Raw genomic sequence first — 21,086 nt, 5'->3', positions numbered from 1 at the left:
ATCCTATTAGAACTTTCCACATCCTTCCACCCATTCCCAGAAAATTCCATTACCACACTTACCCCCTCAGACCAGCTCCTTCTCACACTGCATAGACAGACTAACAATTCCCCCCTTTTCAAACTACCTTTGAACAATAGCTCCCTGTTCCTCAGATGACTCATTCAGATACAGCTTGCAGGATCTGGTCAGAGCAGCCTCTGACAGAATATTTGGGTGCTGGTCTTTCCTCCTTGTACAGCTGAACACCTGGAGGGAGAAACCACTCTGATTTCCCATCAAAAACAACAAGAGAGCTTGGAGCAAAGCTCTGACGTTTACTAGAATGCAATCAAGTTAGGCTGGAACACAGTTTTCTTCCTTTTGCTGTTACCCAGGATTTTCAGAACCCAAAGTAGTGGTAACTTAACTGTTTCTCTCCAGGCAGTGTCAGGAATAAATCAATGGGGACACAGTTCCTCCTTCTGATATATGATTGATACAAACTAAAGTACTTTTACGCGTGCATGCACACACACGTTGTAGCAGTAGGTTCAGAGCATCTTAAGCCTTTATATTTACCAAAGTTAAGATGGTTTCAAGGAATCAGCAGCCAGGCTGTCGTCCTCCTCCCTACCTGCTGGAGAAGTTAGATGTCAGATCCATGCCCAAAGAAAATTTCCTTGGACTGCTCCAAAGCACACTTTCTAACTATCTTTATAAATTTTATCCGAACAAAGTACATAGCCTTCTAGGGGCTATTATGAGTTAACAATTTCCCTAGCAACAGCCAATAACAATTCTCCTTCTTCTCCTTATCAGCAAAGCATTTCTAGTTAATAAAACTTACATGTCAGAATCCCCTAAAACCAAGGCTGTCCAAACATTCCTTCTATTTTCATGGAACCTTAACTCCCTGTCCCAACCTCCCATTCTGTTAGAAAAACTACAAACATAGAGTTGCACAGCCTTTCCTCTCATGGTCCTAAAACTATTTGTAGCTATATGATGTTTCAGCTGGCCATGGTTGAACATAAAATATGGTTGACTGCGGTACTCTCAAATTCTGGAGTACACACAGGAATGTCAAATTCGGGACTATACTAAACCAAGTTGATGATTTATTACTGTATAATCCTATGTAAAGGCCCTGAGATTGTGAATGATTTTCTTCCTTATCACTAGCTTTACCACTCTTCCAGAATGATGACCTCCCAGATGTAGGATGGGGCTTTATACTTAGATTGTAAGCTCTTTGAGGCAGGCACCATCTTTTTGTTCTGTGTTTGTACAGTGGCTAGTACAATGGGCTCCTGGTACACGACTGGTGCTCCCAGATGCTATGGTAATCCAACGTACAATAATCATTCGACATGAGAGCTCCCTGTCCACCCACTGCCTCCTCCCTTTCCTACTTATTCGTGCCTCCTTGTTAATCACAGGGGGATCATTACATTTGTAAGTGCCTGTTGGAATGATTCCGTTAATTATATATATATATATATATATATATATATATATCTCTTCTGCAGGAACGTGTTCATTTTGACAAGCTTTGACGGGAAGACATTGAAACATTTTGTAATGACAATGTTGAAACATTTTGTTTTTACTCTTAGATTAAATATTTTGGTATTATAACTAATATTAGATGTGTATATATATTTTAATGTTTTAGTATATTATAAAAGTCAGAACAAAATGAATCAAAGTAATAAAGCTTAAAATAAATCAGATTTTTTAGACTCTTTCTTTTATAGGTAAAAATTTCAAAATTTCCCCTTTTTATTCAGATTCAGAACTTTTCCCCCCCGAAAATGTTGGAATCTCCCACAGAACAGAAATTCTGGTTCTCGATCAACACTAATAAATACCTTAAATTTAGATCCAAAAGAACAATTCTGACCCTTTAAGGTTAGGTGAGAGTGACGTGCACATAAGAAAGGAAGAGTTTTGCAAATCATGTGTAGCTATCTGAAACAATGCAAATACAGTATGGCTTCACATCTTGTCATAAACCCCAACATCAGGCCAGGCGCACCAGGGTTTCTAAGCCCTTGGACTGTCATGGGATGTTTTTTTCAATATTCTTGGATCATGTCTCAGGTGTCTGAGAGGGCTATTTGGGTGAAAGTTAGATAAAACTCTATGGGTTTTGGCTGAGTTTTTACATATTTTGTTTGTTCATATCTGAAACGTAAACAGTGCAAATCCCTGTAAACTGAAACAAACTACTGAAGTTAGCAGGAAACCCTTGTAAAGTGAAATGTCCAGTTTTGCACAACTCTAGACTGTACCATTGCTTTAAAAGTACCCTCCACATTTTTAACATTTATTTTTCTAGGATGGATTTTTCCAGTTCTTGTAAAACAACAAGAATAAAAAATAAATAAAAATCCTGCTTTGCAAACATAACATGAAATGAAAATATTAGAAGGCCAAAAGCTACATGAAGTGTGTCCCGATAGGTTGATGTGTATATTATAGTGGCCTTATCTTAAGTGCATAACTGCAGGAGAAAATCTTTCATTAACTTCGGAGGGGCAACAAATAGGTTAAAAGAATACACTTTTGTTGAGTATGCGGGGAGGGGAGAAAGAGGCATCATAGATATTTTTCCCCATCTAAAATAAATTATAATTCTGAAGAGTTTATCTGGAAACTACTTAAATTCATTCTGAATATTAACAGGTTTCAGAGTAGCAGCCGTGTTAGTCTGTATCCACAAAAAGAAAAGGAGTACTTGTGGCACCTTAAAGACTAACAAATTTATTTGAGCATGCATCCGATGAAGTGAGCTGTAGCTCACAAAAGCTTATGCTCAAATAAATTTGTTAGTCTCTAAGGTGCCACAAGTACTCCTTTTTTTTTCTGAATATTAAGTTAATTTATTTCTAAACCTGCAAAATGCATTTCAGAAAATTCCAAGGGAAGATTTAATTAAGTTGTATTGGAATGCACTTTTCTAAACAAAACAATTGCTTACAAAAGAATTCTAATATGTTTCCAATTGAGCATGTTTTCATTGCATACCTGTGTGAAGAAAAGGCTTGTGGGGGGGAGACCTACCCCACTGAAATACAGCTCTGCTCAGTTTAAAAGGATGAGCTGCAAACAGCTGTCACTGAATAATGTTTCACTAGGCTTGGCTTGTAGTCATTTTCCCAAAGTACCGTAAGAGAGACTGCTTATGTGTCCTTTATAGAGAGCCTCATTCTTTGCTAAATAGTGTGTGGATCTATCGTCCCTGATGCATTATTTCATCCTTTTGGATCTGTTTTTCACTTGGTTGAATAGTCAACTATTTAACATAAATTCAGATAACCTCTGAAAATGTCTTTTCCTGATATTTATTAAGTAAGCACCATTCTCCAAATACAAGCCCCAGCCTCCCCAAGTTTTTTGTTTTGTTTTGGTTTTTTTGTTTTCCTTGTGTGACATAAGCCTTATTCAGGAGAATGCTCTGCTGAGGGCCAAATTCTTTATATCACTTGTACCTAGCATCTTAGCCCAAGAAAATCCACAAATTTAATCCTTCATGTGAGTACATTAAAGTTAATGGAGTTATACTAGGAATCTTTTCAGATGGATTCTTGTTTCACCTATTGAGACTGGAAGGTGCCTTCCTACTCTTCAAAGCTTATGGAATGTATACCTCCCCCATCATGCGCCACCTCCAAAAAGACCCTGCTCAGGAATCTCTGCTTTCCAGGCTGCTCATGAGCTCTAAGGATCTTTATAATAGACATACCAATCTCTTTAGACCCGCCCTCCCCCCGCCCCAGTTGAAGCTTTTCATGCCTTTGAAGAATCTCTTATGCTGACTTTGGGAATTTCCTAGCCAAAGCTTAGCGTAAACCCTTCCCATATATCAGTCTGCTAAGGAGGCATGAATAGTGCAGAATACAAATGTGGTTGTCATGATTTGTCATTTTTGCTCAGGATCTTTTTTAGGGGAGTGAAAAATGGGGGAAGGGAATGCAAAAAGGAAAGTTTAAAATAGTATTAAATCATGCCTAGAACTTAGAATTAGTAAGAGAAGTAGCCTAGCTGTGTTAATTTTTTTATTCTTTTAAAATATCCTTTTTTGTGTTCTGTTATGTTGAAGTTGATCATCTAGTGGCTTTTTAATTTCGTTTTGTTTTGTTTCATTCTTTTCTTTTAATAAATCCTGCTCCTTATCCTATTACAATAGTCAAATACCTGGAGTCCTAAAGCATTTAGTCAGGATTTCTTTTCTTTTTTTAAATAAAAACTTACAATAAAGTGTACTTAACCTTGGTTCAGCTAGAGTCTGTTTGGCTTTGGAATAGAAACAAATTTGCCTGTATAGCTGACATAAGTTGAAGTGCACTGTATGTTAATTGTAAGCCGTATTCCTGAACAGATTTATTCAGACTGCTGGAACGACTGGTCACTCAATGCACAAATAGAACAAAAAATGTCAATGTGTAATTTTTGTGGCCCTCAAGGGGAGAGAATAAATGGGCATAATGACAGTATAAAAAGAAATGAGGAGTCCTTGTGGCACCTTAGAGACTAACAAATTTATTTGGGCATAAGCTTTCATGGGCTAGAACCCACTTCATAAGATATATGAAGTAAAAGATACAGGAACAGGTATAAATACATGAAAGGATGTGGGTTGCTTACATGAACCTGATATGGACCAGAAAAGCAACCCACATTTGGATAACTAAAAGGAGAAGTTATATACAGCACAGCGACAACAAGCAGTGTTGGGGGGTTTTGTTTGTTTGTTTGTTTTTGTTTTATTTTGGTTCTTGAGGCCCCAGCAATAGTTGTATGGCTCCAGATATCTGAGGCATACAACTCAATACCAAGGAGCATAAATTGATGTTATATGCAGACAATGTCCTTTTGTATATATCCAAGCCAGAAACCATGATTCCAGCTAATCCCTAATTCAAACATTCTGATCAATGTCTGGGTGCAAAATAAATTTGGGAAGTAAGAACTATTGGAAATCTCCCAGTCATCATCCAGAAGGACTTTCTCTCCGTGAAAAGAAAAGGAGTACTTGTGGCACCTTAGAGACTAACCAATTTATTTGAGCATAAGCTTTTGTGAGCTACAGCTCACTTCATCGGATGCATAAAAGTGGAAAGTGCAGTGAGGATGTTTTTATACACACAGACCATGAAAAAATGGGTCTTTATCACTTCAAAAGGTTTTCTCTCCTCCCACCGCACTCTCCTGCTGGTAATAGTTTATCTAAAGTGATCACTCTCCTTACAATGTGTATGATAATCAAGGTGGGCCACTGCTACTCTGAAACCTTTCTCTCTGTGGAATTTCATAAGTAAACTGATGCAAGTTAAGTACCTAGGTATAAAAGTATCAAGAAATATTAACAAACTAGTGAAGGTAAGTTTAGATCATGTGCTCTCAAAAATAGTTAGTGATAGAAACATCCTGGCATCCTCTTTCTCTCTCTCTGAACCTGTAGGGAAGGGTTAACTTAATAAAAATGAATATGCTGCATAGGCTCCTCTATATTCTTAGAGGTCTGTGTATGTCCCTCTGTCTTATTTTGTAAAATCTAATAGCATTATTAAAGCCTTCCAAATGGGCTGTGGTCAACACCCACAAGTGTGATTTAAAACACTCCAACTCCCCATAGAAGGGAGAAGGTGTTTAGGCTCCCAGACCTACAAAATTACTATAATGCTTGTATTATGTCACAGATAACATGCTGAAACCAGTTTGACAACAGTGGGTGGACACTGAATGTGTATTGTGGCACTCAGTTTCCCCTGGCTATTTCCTTGGTTCCTCCTTTTGTTTGATGGAGAAAAATGAAGTATCTACATTTACGGATACATGAAGAGTCTGGGGAATCCTAGCTAAGAGGTACCAATATTATCATTGGCACAATGAACCTATATGGGGAACCCAGACTTGCAAATTGGGAACAAAAACTATTTTGCATCATATGGATTCCCCAATTAGTCCACAATGAGGGCTTTGTTCCTTTTCTAAGGCTAAAGCTACCTAGCCTAGTGGCAGTACTTACAACTAAGACACTTGCTAACAAATCAGTTTGGCCCCAATGCCCTAGGACTGCCAGAAGATCCAGAACTACTGGGAATTGTCAGAATGCTTCATAAACTCCCCATGCTCATGTCTACTTCGTATGTTTTGTTAATGAAGAAGGAACTGTGCTGTAGTCTGGAATTCTTTGTGAAAGGAGTCATAGTTTCAGGGTAACTGCAGCTGTGTTCCCCACCCCACACCTGTCATGGTCCCTTGAAGGCACCACTTACGACTTCTGGCTCCCAGCCTTCAGCTCTCTGGGGTGGAGACCTGTGTCTCTCTCCTGCCTGACTGGGTTTTAAGGCTGTGCAACTCCCTGGCTTAGACTATGATATGCTTAGCAAGTCAGTCTGTCTAAGGCCAGTGCCTGCCAACACATCTACCTTGGTCTGTGTAGAAATCTGTGCTGTAGGTAGCGTGAAGGCTTTTACGCTGGGAACTTTAACCCAGATTTCATACCTTGGAGCATTTGTTGGGGTTTCATTACATGAGGTTTATCAATAGTCTTAACAGCCCCGGTATCTCTCCACCCAATGAATGTCTCCCCATTAGCTATCACCTTCCATGCCCATTGGGAATCAGATGGATCAGCACCCAGGCTTAGGGTGGTTTGGCTTGGCATGAACATTATATGGCATCAGTGGACTGGCCATGTGACTTCCTCTCCAGGAATTCAATCATTCAGTTAACTCTGTGAGGCTGGGATGCAGCTGGCCTTTCCAGCACTGAGCTGAGCTTGAGTGGGTAATTCCGAGCAAAGTGACCCTACTGGCCACAGGTGGAGCACCAGTTTTCCCCACCCATCCTGGGGCATCTCAGAGGTGATTTCCCTACGACCAGGTTCGGTCCTCATTCCCTGTCCTCTGATTCCATTCCATCTCTATTAGGTTACCTTTCAAAACCAGGAAAGCTATGCACAATATAGTTGGCCAATTTCCCAGCTATGGTTACAACTCTAGGATTTTTGTCTATTAACCATGATTTTAGATCAGGATGCTAGAGTTTATAAAATTGTTCAAAACCCATTAATTAGTAGGCCTCATTGACTATAGTAACCCCTTCCCAGGTCCACATTTTCTTATGGAACCCCTAATGGAGGTTGTGTGGAATGGATATTCGAATCCAGACCCATTCTGCCCAAATATAATTTTCCTAAAGATAGTAATGTTGATGTGACCCTCTAGAGTTGGTCAGAAATATACTGAACTATGACAAATTGCTAAATTCTCCAAGACAGCAAGTACCACTCATCATAAACAGCTAAGAAATTTGTGGAAGGTGCTATGGAATTTTAGATGACTACAAGTCATTTTAAGAGCAGTATCACTTCCTCTCCAAGAGAGAGCAGAACCTGTACTATATGCCTCTTAAAACAATGCTGGAGGTTTGATCCTACAGTGATCCCAGAGGAAAGAATACTGACCTTCTGTTTCACAAGTATCACTTCCTGTGGCACCTTATATTTTTCTTATAATTGTTTCCTTCAAGTGTTGACTTCACTTGACCTTTCTTGGACAGCTGATGAAATCCTTGTTTGCTGCATATATGGGTTTCTAGAATTGCCATTTTTACTTTCAATACACACAAGTGGAAATTTGCCATGTTAAACAGGGTAGTAAAAGAACAGTACCAATATTGCTTGACTTCTTGACTCCCTATACTTCCATATGAACACCAGCAATGTCGCCTTTCAAGATGATATCCTGACTAACACCTGCCACTTTAGAACAAGGGCAGAAATCCAATGAAATGGTATGATGGAGGCTGGGTGTAAACTTCCTGAAGCTGGTGTTCAATGTAAAACGCAGTTAAGCTCTTTTTTGGAGTAAGATAGCTGAAGTAATAGCAGCCACCTCCCAAAACACATACAAGGCCAGTGAGAAGCAGAGATATCTGGGTGGAGGGCAGAATGCATATGCAGGTGGCTGGGTGGTATTTAGTGGGGGTAGATACAACCAGAAGCAGTAATGTGGTCCTGAGAGAGAGACAAGAAGGAGAGCTTTTGTGGCAGAGTATTGGCTGGAAAGAGACTTGGAACTGAACAAAGAAACTGCCTCCTATTGTTTGATTCCTAATGTGTTCAGGAGGAACAGGATTTTATTTCCAAATAAGATTTATATAAACAGGATTGCATAAAAAAAAATCTGTCGTCAATTTTTCCTCCTAACAGAAATAACCCACAATACCCTGGATATTGGCTAACCACTGAGATCAAAAGGGGTATCACAAGTAAAAACCGAATACTGCATCTTTTTAAAATTTTTATGCCTTTTAATTTTTATGCTTATATTGCTATTGTTGACATTGTATTATTATTATTTTTTTTAGGTTATTGGTGATAAATTTAGCCCTGTTCCTCAGAGTTTTGTCCAAGCTTCGACTGATTTCCATGTAGGAATAAAGGGACCATTGCATATCAAGATATGTCCTGACCATTCAATTTTTTCCTAGAGTTCAGACTTCAGCTACTGTGGAATACCAGTGATCTGCAAGGACATTCTGGATATCATGTTTAAATGGGCATATTTCAGTTATTGTCTCCATGATATCAACAGGGTTAATACCGCAGCTCCCTTACGTGGATAGTCCTAATGGCAGCTGAACTCACGTGGTTCAGTTTGCAGAAGTGGACAGGATTTAGTGAGCTAGTGATCCTACTGGGTGTAGAAATGGAGGGACTGGTAGTCTTGCCATTCCCTCCACTGTGGGTGCTCTTGCAACCATGGTGACTTCTGCAGAAGCAGTCTGGAATAGTTGATTGCTTCCCTCCTATCATCTTCATGGACCTCCTCACCTTATTTGAGCTGCACACTGGGCACCACATGTAGCCTCCAGCGAGTAGTTTTAACTGGATGATAGTTTGTCCAGACCTAATATATGACCTGGACCACATAATTAAAGCTCATAATTAGAGCTCTTCAGCCTGTTGAAGTTTAGATGAAGTTGAATATACATTCCAGACAAAACACAATTAAAATAAAATGGAATCTGAATGTGGGAAAAGACCTTCACAGGCCATGACTGCTGAAAGTTAGTCATAAAAATCATTTATTTTATCATTTGATCTGGATGAAAATGTAGCGGAAAAGGGTGGGGAAGGGGTTTCCACATCATTAGATTTGTAGTTGGTTCAGGCAAATAAATGTGTTTTCTCAGTTCCTCCTTCACTACAAGGTTTTGCAAACTGCCATATTGGCTGCATTAAACCAAAAACACGCTATCAGCTGAAGATAAATGAGGGTGTCAGCTGAATAGTGTTGCATGAATTACAGATAAGAAAAGTACTTCTTTAAGCACTTACAAGTGTAACATAAAAACACAATACATGAAGCTAAGAAATAACATATTTGCTTTTAGAGTAGCAGCCGTGTTAGTCTATTCGCAAAAAGAAAAGGAGTACTTGTGGCACCTTAGAGACTAACAAATCTATTTGAGCATAAGCTTTTGTGAGCTAATGCATCCAATGAAGTGAGCTGTAGCTCATGAAAGCTTATGCTCAAATAAATTTGTTAGTCTCTAAGGTGCCACAAGTATTCCTTATATTTGCTTTTGTGGTGAACTGTGGACGATCACAACTAGGGCACTGCAGATGAAAAAGAGATTATATCTCTGAGTACATGGTATGTCAGATGTCTGCATGGAGGATATGGTATCACACATTTCCTTCAGCACAGGTTTTAAGTTTGTCCTCTTGTGGTTCTCAACAGTTTAAAAAAATATATTCCTGAGGTTCTCCCCTCTGAGTGCAAAATAAAATAAAAAGTAATAACACTGAAAAGCCGATGGGCAAAAATTGATTCATAAATGAGAAGGTGGCATTCATCTCAACGTTCTTATTGGAAACCTAAATCTCAGTAAATTTGTAGCCTAAGGATACAATGGGCTTAAAGGATTTCTGTCTCTGAAGAAAAATTAGAAGGCCTGTGAGGTAAGGTAAATGGAAAAGGTTGTTTGGGCAAACGTGGAGCTCCAGCACTATTAAATGTTAAGCACCATCAAGGGGTATCTCAGTCATTAACGAGAGTGGCATGTTGGAGATTGTTTCAAGCAGGAGAAGAATTATGGATGGCTGTGCAGAGGTGGCCCAATGCCACAGGGAAATTCTGTCAAGCAAGACAAAGATTTTTTTTATCTTATTGTGGAGAAAAAGTGCTGAAATAGTGTCCTTTTCTTTATCGATTTCAGGCGTTTCTCCTCTCCTCCCCAACAAAAATGACCCCTAGTGGTCCTCTAAATGCACAAAGTCTGGAAATTTATCTTCACAGTCCACTGAGAAGATTTGTCCATATGATGGTCAGCTTTGCCAATGTGGTGCACTCACTGTTTACTAGTAATGTAGCAATGAGCACATTCACTTTAAATTCAAGTAGTTAGCACTCTTGATTGACTTGGCAGTGTTTTATAGACCCTGTGTGTTAGTTTTATATATAATTAAAAGTATCTCAGGGGTTCTGTGAGCAACCTACAAGTTAAGTTATCCTGTGTGAATGTAATGTTGGTGTCTAGGGAGGGAGAAATTTAGAAGCCAACCCAAGATCATCCCTGTTTCAGACCACTAGAGGCTAAGAACAGAGCAGACGTGAAGTGTTATATCTCTAGGCAATAGTTACCAACTTTCTCATTACACTAGCACATCCTTCTGGCTGCTTTGCAAAATAGCCCTGGGATTGGAAACTCTGCAGGAAGCTGTGTGTTCTCTCACAGCTGGAAATATGTTGCTGTGATGACAGCAATTGCATGTAAAATGGGTATTAAAATAGTCCTGAGTGCGGAGAATATGTTGCTTTCCCAGTGTGCCTTAAGTTATTGCCTGGAGAGAAAGGCAGCTAGTGTGATCTATGTTGTAATCCCATTTCAGAACAAATGCTATACATGCTGTTGAGAAATGCTATTTTTAGGCTTGTCTACTAGTATACAATTCATAGCCATGCGGTAATGGGTTATTATGTGGTCTCATGTTTGTTTTTATCATGAGACCCAGATATTTATGTAGAGATTTTCTCATGGACTATCACCAGCCTCATTTATGATGGCATGGACCACTTCTGCTGCCATTCACTGTCACATAATATTCCTGTTGCAGCTAAAGTGAAGGAGCTGAAAGCCAGGTGGAGAGCTGGCAGCCTGTGACCTGCCAGTTCCCCATAAACTACCATTGAGTGCTCGGAGGCCCACCAGTGGGCCCACAGACCATAGTTTAGGAGCCACTGCTCTAATTCAGTTTGCTGTTGCTATAAGCTATTACTTTAATTGGCTTTTCATCATAATTATTTTGAGCCAAATCAAGCCATACAATCAATCTCTGTTTAGGAATCTGCCTTGTGGTGGGGATATGTAAGCTGTGCCATGGTGCAACCTATTTCTCTAGTATGCCACACCTGAACAGCAGGCTGGCATAGAGTGAGAGATGGGCCAAGAGCCAATCTCCTCACCATCCGTCTCCCTCCCTTTGGGGGAAAATGTGTGCCTCTGGTGGTACACAATTGGAACAGGCTCATTACCATTCCTAGCTACCCACATTCAACCTCTGCAATGCAAAAGTGGAAAGCCCTGACACAGAATGTGGAATAGGAAATAGGGAGATGAAGGCTCCTGGCCTCCCTCCTTCTCCTCTGCCGCCTATAATCTACCCCTTAATCAACTATATGTATAGGCATAGGGAGAGATTCTGTGTTTCCCACTCCACCTACTCACAAAGTATGGGGGCAGGAACTGTCTCTCACAAATGGTTTGTATAGCAGTTAGTTCAGTAGGGGTTCACAATATAAATATTAATCACAGTCAAACAACAGGGCTGGACTCGCAGAAGTTTGAATAGCCTCATAAGGAGCACATTAGAGCAATACAGTTCTTATTGGTAGCTATACTTGGACTTAGTCTGTGCATTTTTGATAACTATACAAGGAACTAGAGTCCAGGTTTTTTAGAAATAAGCATAATGGAATAAAAAGGAAGGACCATTCCACAGATGCAGTCAATTCAATTAATTTGAATAATATTCGGGGAAGATCAACACTTTGGGTAGCAACCGTGAAAAAAATACCGATTAACCATATGCTAGTAAAATGAAGATCTTTATTGTCTCACCTTTGTAGATGTCTCCTCCAGATTTAGGATGGAAATGGACCATGGACTTCATTCTCCATTGCTGTCAGCAACTAGTGTCTTTCAGAATAAGTTCAGTTTGAAATAAGGAGCACATATTCTTAAAAATTGATCTCTCTCTCTCATGCACACACAATTAGATTTTGTAATATCTTGGATTTGTTAAGCTCTTTGTGGTCTCTACAATTCTTAAACAGGTTGTTCAGGGTATTTAATGTCTTTAAAATTAAAAACTCATTATTCCATCTTAATTTTTAATACAAGCCTCAAAGTTCAAAGACTGAAGAGCTAGGGAAGAAAGAGACCACTCTCAGACTAAGATGTAGTAGACTAATCCTGTAGGATCCATGTGCAGTGCACTTTTATACATTTTTCACTTAAACAGCCATCTGGCAAGTGGAATTAAAGATAAAGAAATATATGTAAAACCCTGAAGTGCTAGGTTCATTCTTAGACTAAAAGTTTTAGGCTGTAGATTTAAATGCATCTTCTGAAAACGTTAAACATCATGCACACTAAAGATACTTAATTCAGATTTAGTAGTAGGAGTTTTGAAGGCCTCCCACAAACAAAGTAAAGCCAGAGAAGTATGCATTCCCCTTGTGTTAAAAGGAACCATCACTCAAAATAATATCTGCCTAATATGAAACCATAGAATTGAAGGCTGAAATCCTGTAGAAGATTTGTGCTGCTATGAAAAGTTTACTTTAAAACCAGAATAAACGCTCTACCCATTATAGAATCCCATCTGTATCAACAAGGGAGATTCTTGCTTTGTGTCTTCAGAGTTTGAGTAAAACTGTGAGATAAAACCATCTGAGGTCAAAAGCCCAGTTTTAAATTTGGTTAAGTTGCAATTACTGAATATAAAGGCCAACAATATAAATACTATATTAATAATAAAAAAGCCATTGAACTTCAATCTGTTTCATCCCAGCAGTATGTGTGATATCGATTAATAACTAATTGCTTTAAAACAGACTTTAAATTACAATATTTACTACATATGTTAATACATACATTGTGATTAATTATTTAAGGGATACATTTTCCTCTCATTTATAGTTCTGTTACTCTTATTGAAATTCCTCAGAGTTGTGCACATGTAACCAATGGCAAAAGGTAGCCTTTAATTCTATACTATTAATAGTATTTGTAAGTGTGTTTGATAAAAATATGCTGTCATAAATATAAAGGGAAGGGTAAACCCCTTTAAAATCCCTCCTGGCCAGAGGAAAAATCCTCTCACCTATAAAGGGTTAAGAAGCTAAAGGTAACCTCGCTGGCACCTGACCAAAATGACCAATGAGGAGACAAGATACTTTCAAAAGCTGGGAGGAGGGAGAAAAACAAAAGGTCTGTGTCTGTCTGTATGATGCTTTTGCTGGAGACAGAACAGGAATAGAGTCTTAGAACTTAGTAAGTAATCTAGCTAGGTATGTGTTAGATTATGATTTCTTGAAATGGCTGAGAAAATAGCTGTGCTGAATAGAATGAATATTCCTGTCTGTGTGTCTTTTCTGTAACTTAAGGTTTTGCCAAGAGGGATTCTCTATGTTTTGAATCTAGTTACCCTGTAAGGTATTCACCATCTTGATTTTACAGAAGTGATTGTTTTCTTTTTACTTCTATTAAAAGTCTTCTTGTAAGGAAACTGAATGCTTTTTCATTGTACTAAGATCCAAGGGTTTGGGTCTGTGGTCACCAATGCAAATTGGTGAGGATTTTTACCAAACCTTCCCCAGGAAGTGGGGTGCAAGGGTTGGGAGGATTTTGAGGGGAAAGACGTGTCCAAACTCTGTTTTTTCAGGAATCCAGATAAAGTTTGGTGGTGGCAGTGGAAATCCAAGGGCAAAGGGTAAAATTAATTTGTACCTTGGGGAAGTTTTAACCTAAGCTGGTAAAAGTAAGCTTAGGAGGTTTTCATGCGGGTCCCCACATCTGTACCCTAGAGTTCAGAGTGGGGAAGGAACCTTGACATATGCACATTTTGACCCTTATCTTGAAAATTCTTATAAAGATACGTCCATGCACTCTTGTGTTTACAGGTTTGAAGCCTTAGTCCTTGGTGCCCTCCAACTTGTGGAAAGTGGTTACTGCTGTTAATGATTTGAATACTCTGGCACCATAAAGCTGCATGGTACTCTGATGAAATACATTACAAGGTCTCTTCCTGAAGATATTACTGAAAATAAACAAATATTGGAAAAGGACAAAGGAAAGAGTATAGATAAAGGAAGAGGATTGAAACAAATACAAATATTGTGACTTATAGTATAATACATAAGAAGATTTTTCCCCCCAAAATCCTCCCAACATAAGAAGCTTATAAATTCTGATATTATAAAATGGTGAGTGAGGTAGTAAGACAAGAAGGGGAGAATAAATAGCACAGGAATGGAGATCAACAGCAAAAAGCAAAGTGAAAGGAGAGGATTTGAGCAGTGAACTGAAGGAAGAGGCTTTAGACGGCAGTAATTCCAGGTATGCAGGGTGGCAAGGTAAAAGGCCAGAGGGGGTGCAGATGTAGGCAAGGACAAAGTGAGTAGAGTTGGTTAGAATGTAAGTTGTCAAAAAAGGGTCCTTGTCACAAAATTTGGGCACTTGTGTTACACAACAATGTGAAGCTCTACCCATGTGACAAAATTTGTTGTTGATTTTTAATGAAATGGCTTTATCTTATCAACATTCTCTAGAAAAAAGAAAATTAAATGGCCATAGATTATAATTTTTAAATTCCTGTCTGAAGTTCTTGAACCAACTGAGGCAGCATGGTCCTGTACATAGGGCATTTGACTTAGACACAAGAAACTTGGGTTCGGTTCCCATTCTGCTACTGACCTGAGATGAGACATTGAGCAAGTTGTTTCATTTCTCCATGTTCTGTTTCCCATTTCATGTTTTATATGTATTGTTTATTTAGACTGGGAGCTTTTGGGGCATGAACTTTCTGTCACTACACAACACCAGGTGTGACACCATCAACCATGGTCACTCTGGCTGACGCAACTGTCCTTAGTAGACTATGTGTGTTTGATGATGATGACTTTCTTTCACTGTGTGTTTGTAGGCTCTAATGTAATGCAATTATTATTAATAATATTCAGTAAGCTCCTGGGTGGAGGTATCATGAAACTTGTATGTTTTTTTGTAAACAGAACATGCTGAGGGGAAAAATAAGCTACTTAATACTGATGACACTAATGTTACTTTAAAGTAACCACAAGCTTAATTCCACTCTCAGTTGTGATGCAATCCCACTGACTTCAGTAGACTTTACAAACAAGAGCAGATTTCTTCCCCCTGCTTGAAATAGACTGGCTCATGGTCACTGCAGGGTAGAATTTTCCATTAAAAAAAGTTCCACCCTACCTCTCCACATGCTCTTTTATTTAAGACCTCTGCTGGACAATTTTCTTTATGGGAACTGTTGTTACCAGCTACAGAAATCTGGAAGTTGATGAAGAAATTTTTCTTACGGTTGCATTTGCTTAATAAGAATATCTGCCCATGAGTAATAGCAGGAAAACTATTTCAACCAAGTGCCCAGTGCAATCTGAACTGGGATACAGACAAGGTTTTAGTGACTCAAAAGTCTCTGCATGACACACATTGAGTCTTTTGTGCTGGAGATTACATTTCTAGGGCCATATCATGCCTTTCTGGTTGCGCACAGAGAGGACCCGCTGTGTGAGGATCTCTACTTGGCCAGATGATGGGCAGTTTGTGCTGCTTTCAAGCATGCCTGTTAGTATATAGATATTCAGGCCTGTCTGTAAAGGCCTATACTCTAAGAATTTAGGTGTATTCTTATCACTTAGCTAGTTCTAGAGGTATAAAAGAAAGAATCAACATCACTGTCTGCCAGTGTAAGGTCCTTCTCTTACTGAGACACTCTGAGGCCCTGTTCTTAGGCTAAGGTCTTTGGCTAAGCAGCAGAGGCAGCCATAAACTGGGAAAGCGACCGGTCACCTCCTCACATTCCAAACTAGTCACATTGAAAGAAGGTGCTATTGGGCTGTTAGGAATACACTCCTGTCCTGATAGTGCCTATTGCCTCCAGAGAAAGGGAAGTGCCTAGAAAACGTAAAAGGAAACTTAGTTTGATAGCATCCTGTCTGGCAAGAACTCACTTAACAATAGCTGGGATGTGAAATCCTCACTTCTGTATTGTTTTGTCATTATAGTTCCCACTTTGCTATTGTTTGTCTGTATAATCTGTCTGGTTCTGTGATTGTTCCTGCCTGCTGTATAATTAATTTTGCTGGGTGTAAACTAATTAAGATGGTGGGATATAATTGGTTACATAATCATGTTACAATATGTTAGGATTGGTTAGTTAAATTTCAGGAAAATGATTGGTTAAGGTATAGCTAAGCAGAACTCAAGTTTTACTATATAGTCTGCAGTCAATCAGGAAGTGGGTGTGTGTGTGGGGGGGAAATGGGAACAGGGAATGGAGGTAGGGAAATTGGAATCATGTTTTGCTAAAGGGGGAGATGGGAACAGGGACACAGGTAAGACTCTGTGGTGTCAGAGCTGGGAAGGGGGACACTAAGGAAGGAAACTGGAATCATGCTTGCTGGAAGTTCACCCCAATAAACATCGAATTGTTTGCACCTTTGGACTTCGGGTATTGTTGCTGTCTGTTCATGCGAGAAGGACCAGGGAAGTAAGTGGGTGAAGGAATAAGCCCCCTAACAATGCCTACACCCCACATGCCTGAATATACACAAATATACGAAATCCCACAAATTTCCCAGGCCTGAAATCCACGTATGTGGTGGATATACTTCAAGAGGGATGGAAGACATTAATCATTCCCTCCCCAAACCTTCCTGCTCGAAATTCAGTGAGACGGGGGGAGGGCCCATTGTCAGTATAGAGGCACAGCACCTACTGCACATTCCACAAAATCAATTTGGATTAACCCCAAATCCAATTTTTTGTGTGGAGGAGGGGGTTGATCAGCAAACTCCACCCCTATTATGGAACAATTTGATGAAAATTCTATGAGGGGAACTTTAAATCTCTCCTCCACCCACTCCTCCACTCCACCCAAACCTACCAGACTTCCCCTCAGGGTGCGGTAGGTTTGGCCTCTAGAAAATTTCACCAGTATGTTTGGATTATACTGTTTTTTTAACTGTACACTTTAAAATGGTATAATGATACTGACCTCTATTGTATAGCACTTTGAGCTCTACTAATGAAAAGTGCTATATAGGACCTCGGAATCATCAACATCATGGGTACGTATTTCTCTCCCTCTCCTACACCTTACATGGCCACTATCTCTGTTCTGTTGTAAGTAAAACTGAATTCCTAATGGTAATTTATTAGTTTAAAATACAGGTGTAATCTACTTTTCATTTCCCTCATTAGTTTAAAATACAGGTGTAATCTACTTTTCATTTCCCTCGCCCCCTCAAACCTGACATCTTACTGGATTTTTACCTAATGTTATTCAACATCGGAGGTCTTCATTTACAAAGAGCTAAAAACCAATGGATCTGAAAATATTTTTTTTAACTAGTAACTCACCCACACTACTGTTCAGCTCAAGTGAAACACCTCATCTTAGTAAAATAGGAAAGCAAACTTCTATCTCTAAAGCAGGTGAGTTCTATTTCGGTTGCTATGGAGCTGTAAAAGAAATGAAAATGCAGACTTGAAATATTACATATTGTACCTCATGTGTTCCAGAAAGAGACTAGGGACCCCAAATCAATAAATGTGCAGGGAAGAATGCTATATTCCCTTACTCTAGAAGTCCAAAACTTCAAACAAAAAAATCAAATTGGGGTATTGGCAATTTAGTCACATTGAATTGTCATACTACCAACTTAAAATTATTTATCAAATAAAGTTAATATGAGTACAGTAGAAAAAAATTATGAACAGTACAGATAGTATTTTCCTACTTGTCAGAGAGATTTAACTGAAAAGGGTCAAATTTTGCTCTTGGGGTTAATGGAGGCAACTGTTTTGGACCTGCAGCAGTGTATCTAAAATGAAAAATAAATGACCCTAGCACATTTTGCAATTATTACCTTTATTTTTATATTGTTTGTACAATTATTTGTAAGTTTGTACATTTGCAAAATTATTGCAATACGTCTTCCAGTCATTACTTCAGACTGTCAAAATTCATTGTAGTTAGTTCAGTTTTGTTACTTTGCGCCTTATATTTTTTTTTCCTTGTAAGCAGTGCTGTAGGTTTTTGGTGGGGGGGGGGGGGTTTGCGGGGGAGAGAATGGGGAGATTATTTGGTTTTTTTTGGGTGGGGGGGGTTGTTTCAGTTTGTTTTTGTTTTTTGTTCTTTGCTTTGACCTCGCTTCATTTGGTATTCTGGGACAGAAAGAATAAAAAAAACCACATCACCAGTTCTGAGCCCTGGTCTATACTACAAACGTATGTCAGTATAACTACATCCCTGAGCGATGTAGTTATATTGCGCTAATGCCATAGACAGCACTATGTTGACAGGAGGGCTTCTCCCTTCAACATCATTACTGCCTCTCAGGGAGGTGGAATATAGGGACGAAGCTCTCCTGTTGTCATAGGAAGCATCTTCACTAAGCAATACACTGGCACAGCTGCTCCGCTGCAGCACGGTAAGTGTAGACAAACCCTGACTGTTATAAATTCAAATGCTGGTTGTAAGGCAGTCAATTTTTACTCCTTTGTTTGGTGACATGTTCATAAATCAGATTTAGAAAAAGCTAGGTAAAGTCTAGATAAAATATGGAATCAGGTGAAGCATGTATTGCCTTTAATTCTATAAGATTGACTATCAAAAATGTGTCTGGTACTATATCCATAGTGAATCATTTTATTTTTTTTCTGCTATGGAAATACAGCTATATGTTGTTGAAATTTAAACTTGATAACAGTTATCCCATCATATATTGGTTCATAAGTGAAAGTCTTCCATGATATCTTTAATTCACCATACATTTTCAAAACAGTCAGTTTGGTCAAATCATTGCATGATTTAGAAATAATTTTTACAAGTAATTTTGCAAGCTAATAATTTAGTGAAGTTATGCTTTTTTTAAAGTGCATGACATAAGTAATTAGTATTCTCTAAGACCAGAAGAAACTAAACAATGCAAAATCAACATGAAGAAATAAATAGACATTTTATAGTGATAATAATACCTTTAACTGAACATTTTCACCTATCAGGCTTATTTGTTTTTATTTTAATTACCCATAGTAATACTTTCTGATACCCATGCTATAGCACTGAATTCAGGATTTGTATAGTTCCATCTCTCTAAGGATTTCATGCCATACAAGAATGGAAAATTGAAAAGGAGTGAGCTTATGGCAAAATAATTGATATCCCTTAAGGTTTTTCCCTTGAGAATATTAATGGTTTTGACCAGCCCTTCTGAGGGTTTCATAGTCCATGTTACAAGCAACTCATCTGTTTTGTAAAAAAACATTCAATGAGGAATATAGGCCCTCTGTCTCACCTATCAAACAAACTTAAAATATTGTTGGGTCTTGAACACAGATTAAAATAGTAATAATACAAACAGTATATTTTTCCACTATCGAAAGGCATTAATGGCTAGATTCTGCCATATTTATGTGGATTGTGCACATTATTCAGTAAGTAGCCCCCTTGAAATTATTGCAGTTAGTTATGAAGTACAGTGTTTCTCAATATGGATAAGGGTTTCAGAATCTAAGCCAAAGTGCTTCTAATAGTCTAATTAAGAATGCTACGCAAACTATTAGATTCGGCTGAATGTTGCTACGCATTCTTTTTTATTCTGCTTGGATAGAAATATGTTTTCGCTTTATTGATATTCCATAAGCATTTTCCCCTTCTTACAGTGTATTTAAATCCCTGCTTTTTCCTCATACAAACCATCCTTTTGCATTTATACAATCAAGGGCAAAGTGCTGGTGAGAGTCAGAGGGAAAAAAATTCATTTTTCCGTTAAAATGTAGTCTAATAATAGGTTGGTAAGTGTTGAGAATTTTTTCAGCAAATACTTAAGTTTAATCGCTGAAATACAGTAAGCACCACATTTTGCTGTGGTTGCCTTGGTAATAACTTGTTTCCTATAGAATATCAGAACATACAATGCAGTTGTTCAGATTCTACATAACTTGCTAGGGGGTGAACGGTGGTGCCTCTGGGGTGGTCATTTACGTGTTCATTTCTATGCAAAGTGGTGATGTATTTCCCCCCAGGTGCTTTAAAAAATTGTTATACTTATGCAAATTATGGTCTTTCATTACCATTTTTTCAATTAGCTGGCATATTCTTGCAGTTTTAAAGTTTGTTTGCTTGTTTGTTTGTTTATATGAAAATACTTTTTTTGTTACAGCACAAAGCGTTATATGCAATGGGGAAGTGATTAAGAGAGAGAGCTGGAGCGTGTATATTCTGTCAACTATCACCATCACCACACTTTGTTGTTCTGGGGCCATGCTTGCCCAAATTGTGTAATGCCACACTCTGTGGCTAGTCCCACTAAAAGCAATGCAATGTTAATGAAAAATAATAATTAATAATAAATACAGAAATAAGTACAAGATTCTGATACCCTTATTCATGTTAAATAGCACCTTATTCCTTAAACAGCCCCATTATTCTCAGTGATGCTGGTCATGGAGTAAGGTGCTACTCAACATGAGTAAAGGTTTCAGAATCTTGACCTAAATTATCACTTATAGAGTTTTTAATCCTTAGTCCTCAAACTGCTTTATAAAAGTAGGGTATCATTTATTCAGAGAACATAGCAAAGTCCTGATAGATTGTTAAACAGAAAATAGTATTAGGGCTTACACCACCTTGTTATGGAACTTATTCTGCTATATAACATAACTCACTTGTGAGCAATGTTTTCCTATATTCTGCCAACATTTTCTTTTGCTCAGTTTCATCCTCTAAGCTATAGTTATACTTCTCCAAGCCACTC

The 21,086-nt window shown here is 38.5% G+C and overlaps 1 protein-coding gene across 9 annotated transcripts in view; it reads left to right on the top strand.

The window, feature by feature from the left end:
• PCDH9 (protocadherin 9) overlaps window positions 1-21,086 on the top strand; it is an 892,742-nt gene that overhangs the window by 581,757 nt on the left and 289,899 nt on the right. The window lies entirely within an intron of this gene.

The sequence above is a fragment of the Lepidochelys kempii genome, chromosome 1 (genome assembly GCF_965140285.1).
Source record: "Lepidochelys kempii isolate rLepKem1 chromosome 1, rLepKem1.hap1, whole genome shotgun sequence".
Classification (NCBI taxonomy): Eukaryota; Metazoa; Chordata; order Testudines; family Cheloniidae; genus Lepidochelys; species Lepidochelys kempii.
This window is presented reverse-complemented; position numbering and strand designations above follow the sequence as displayed.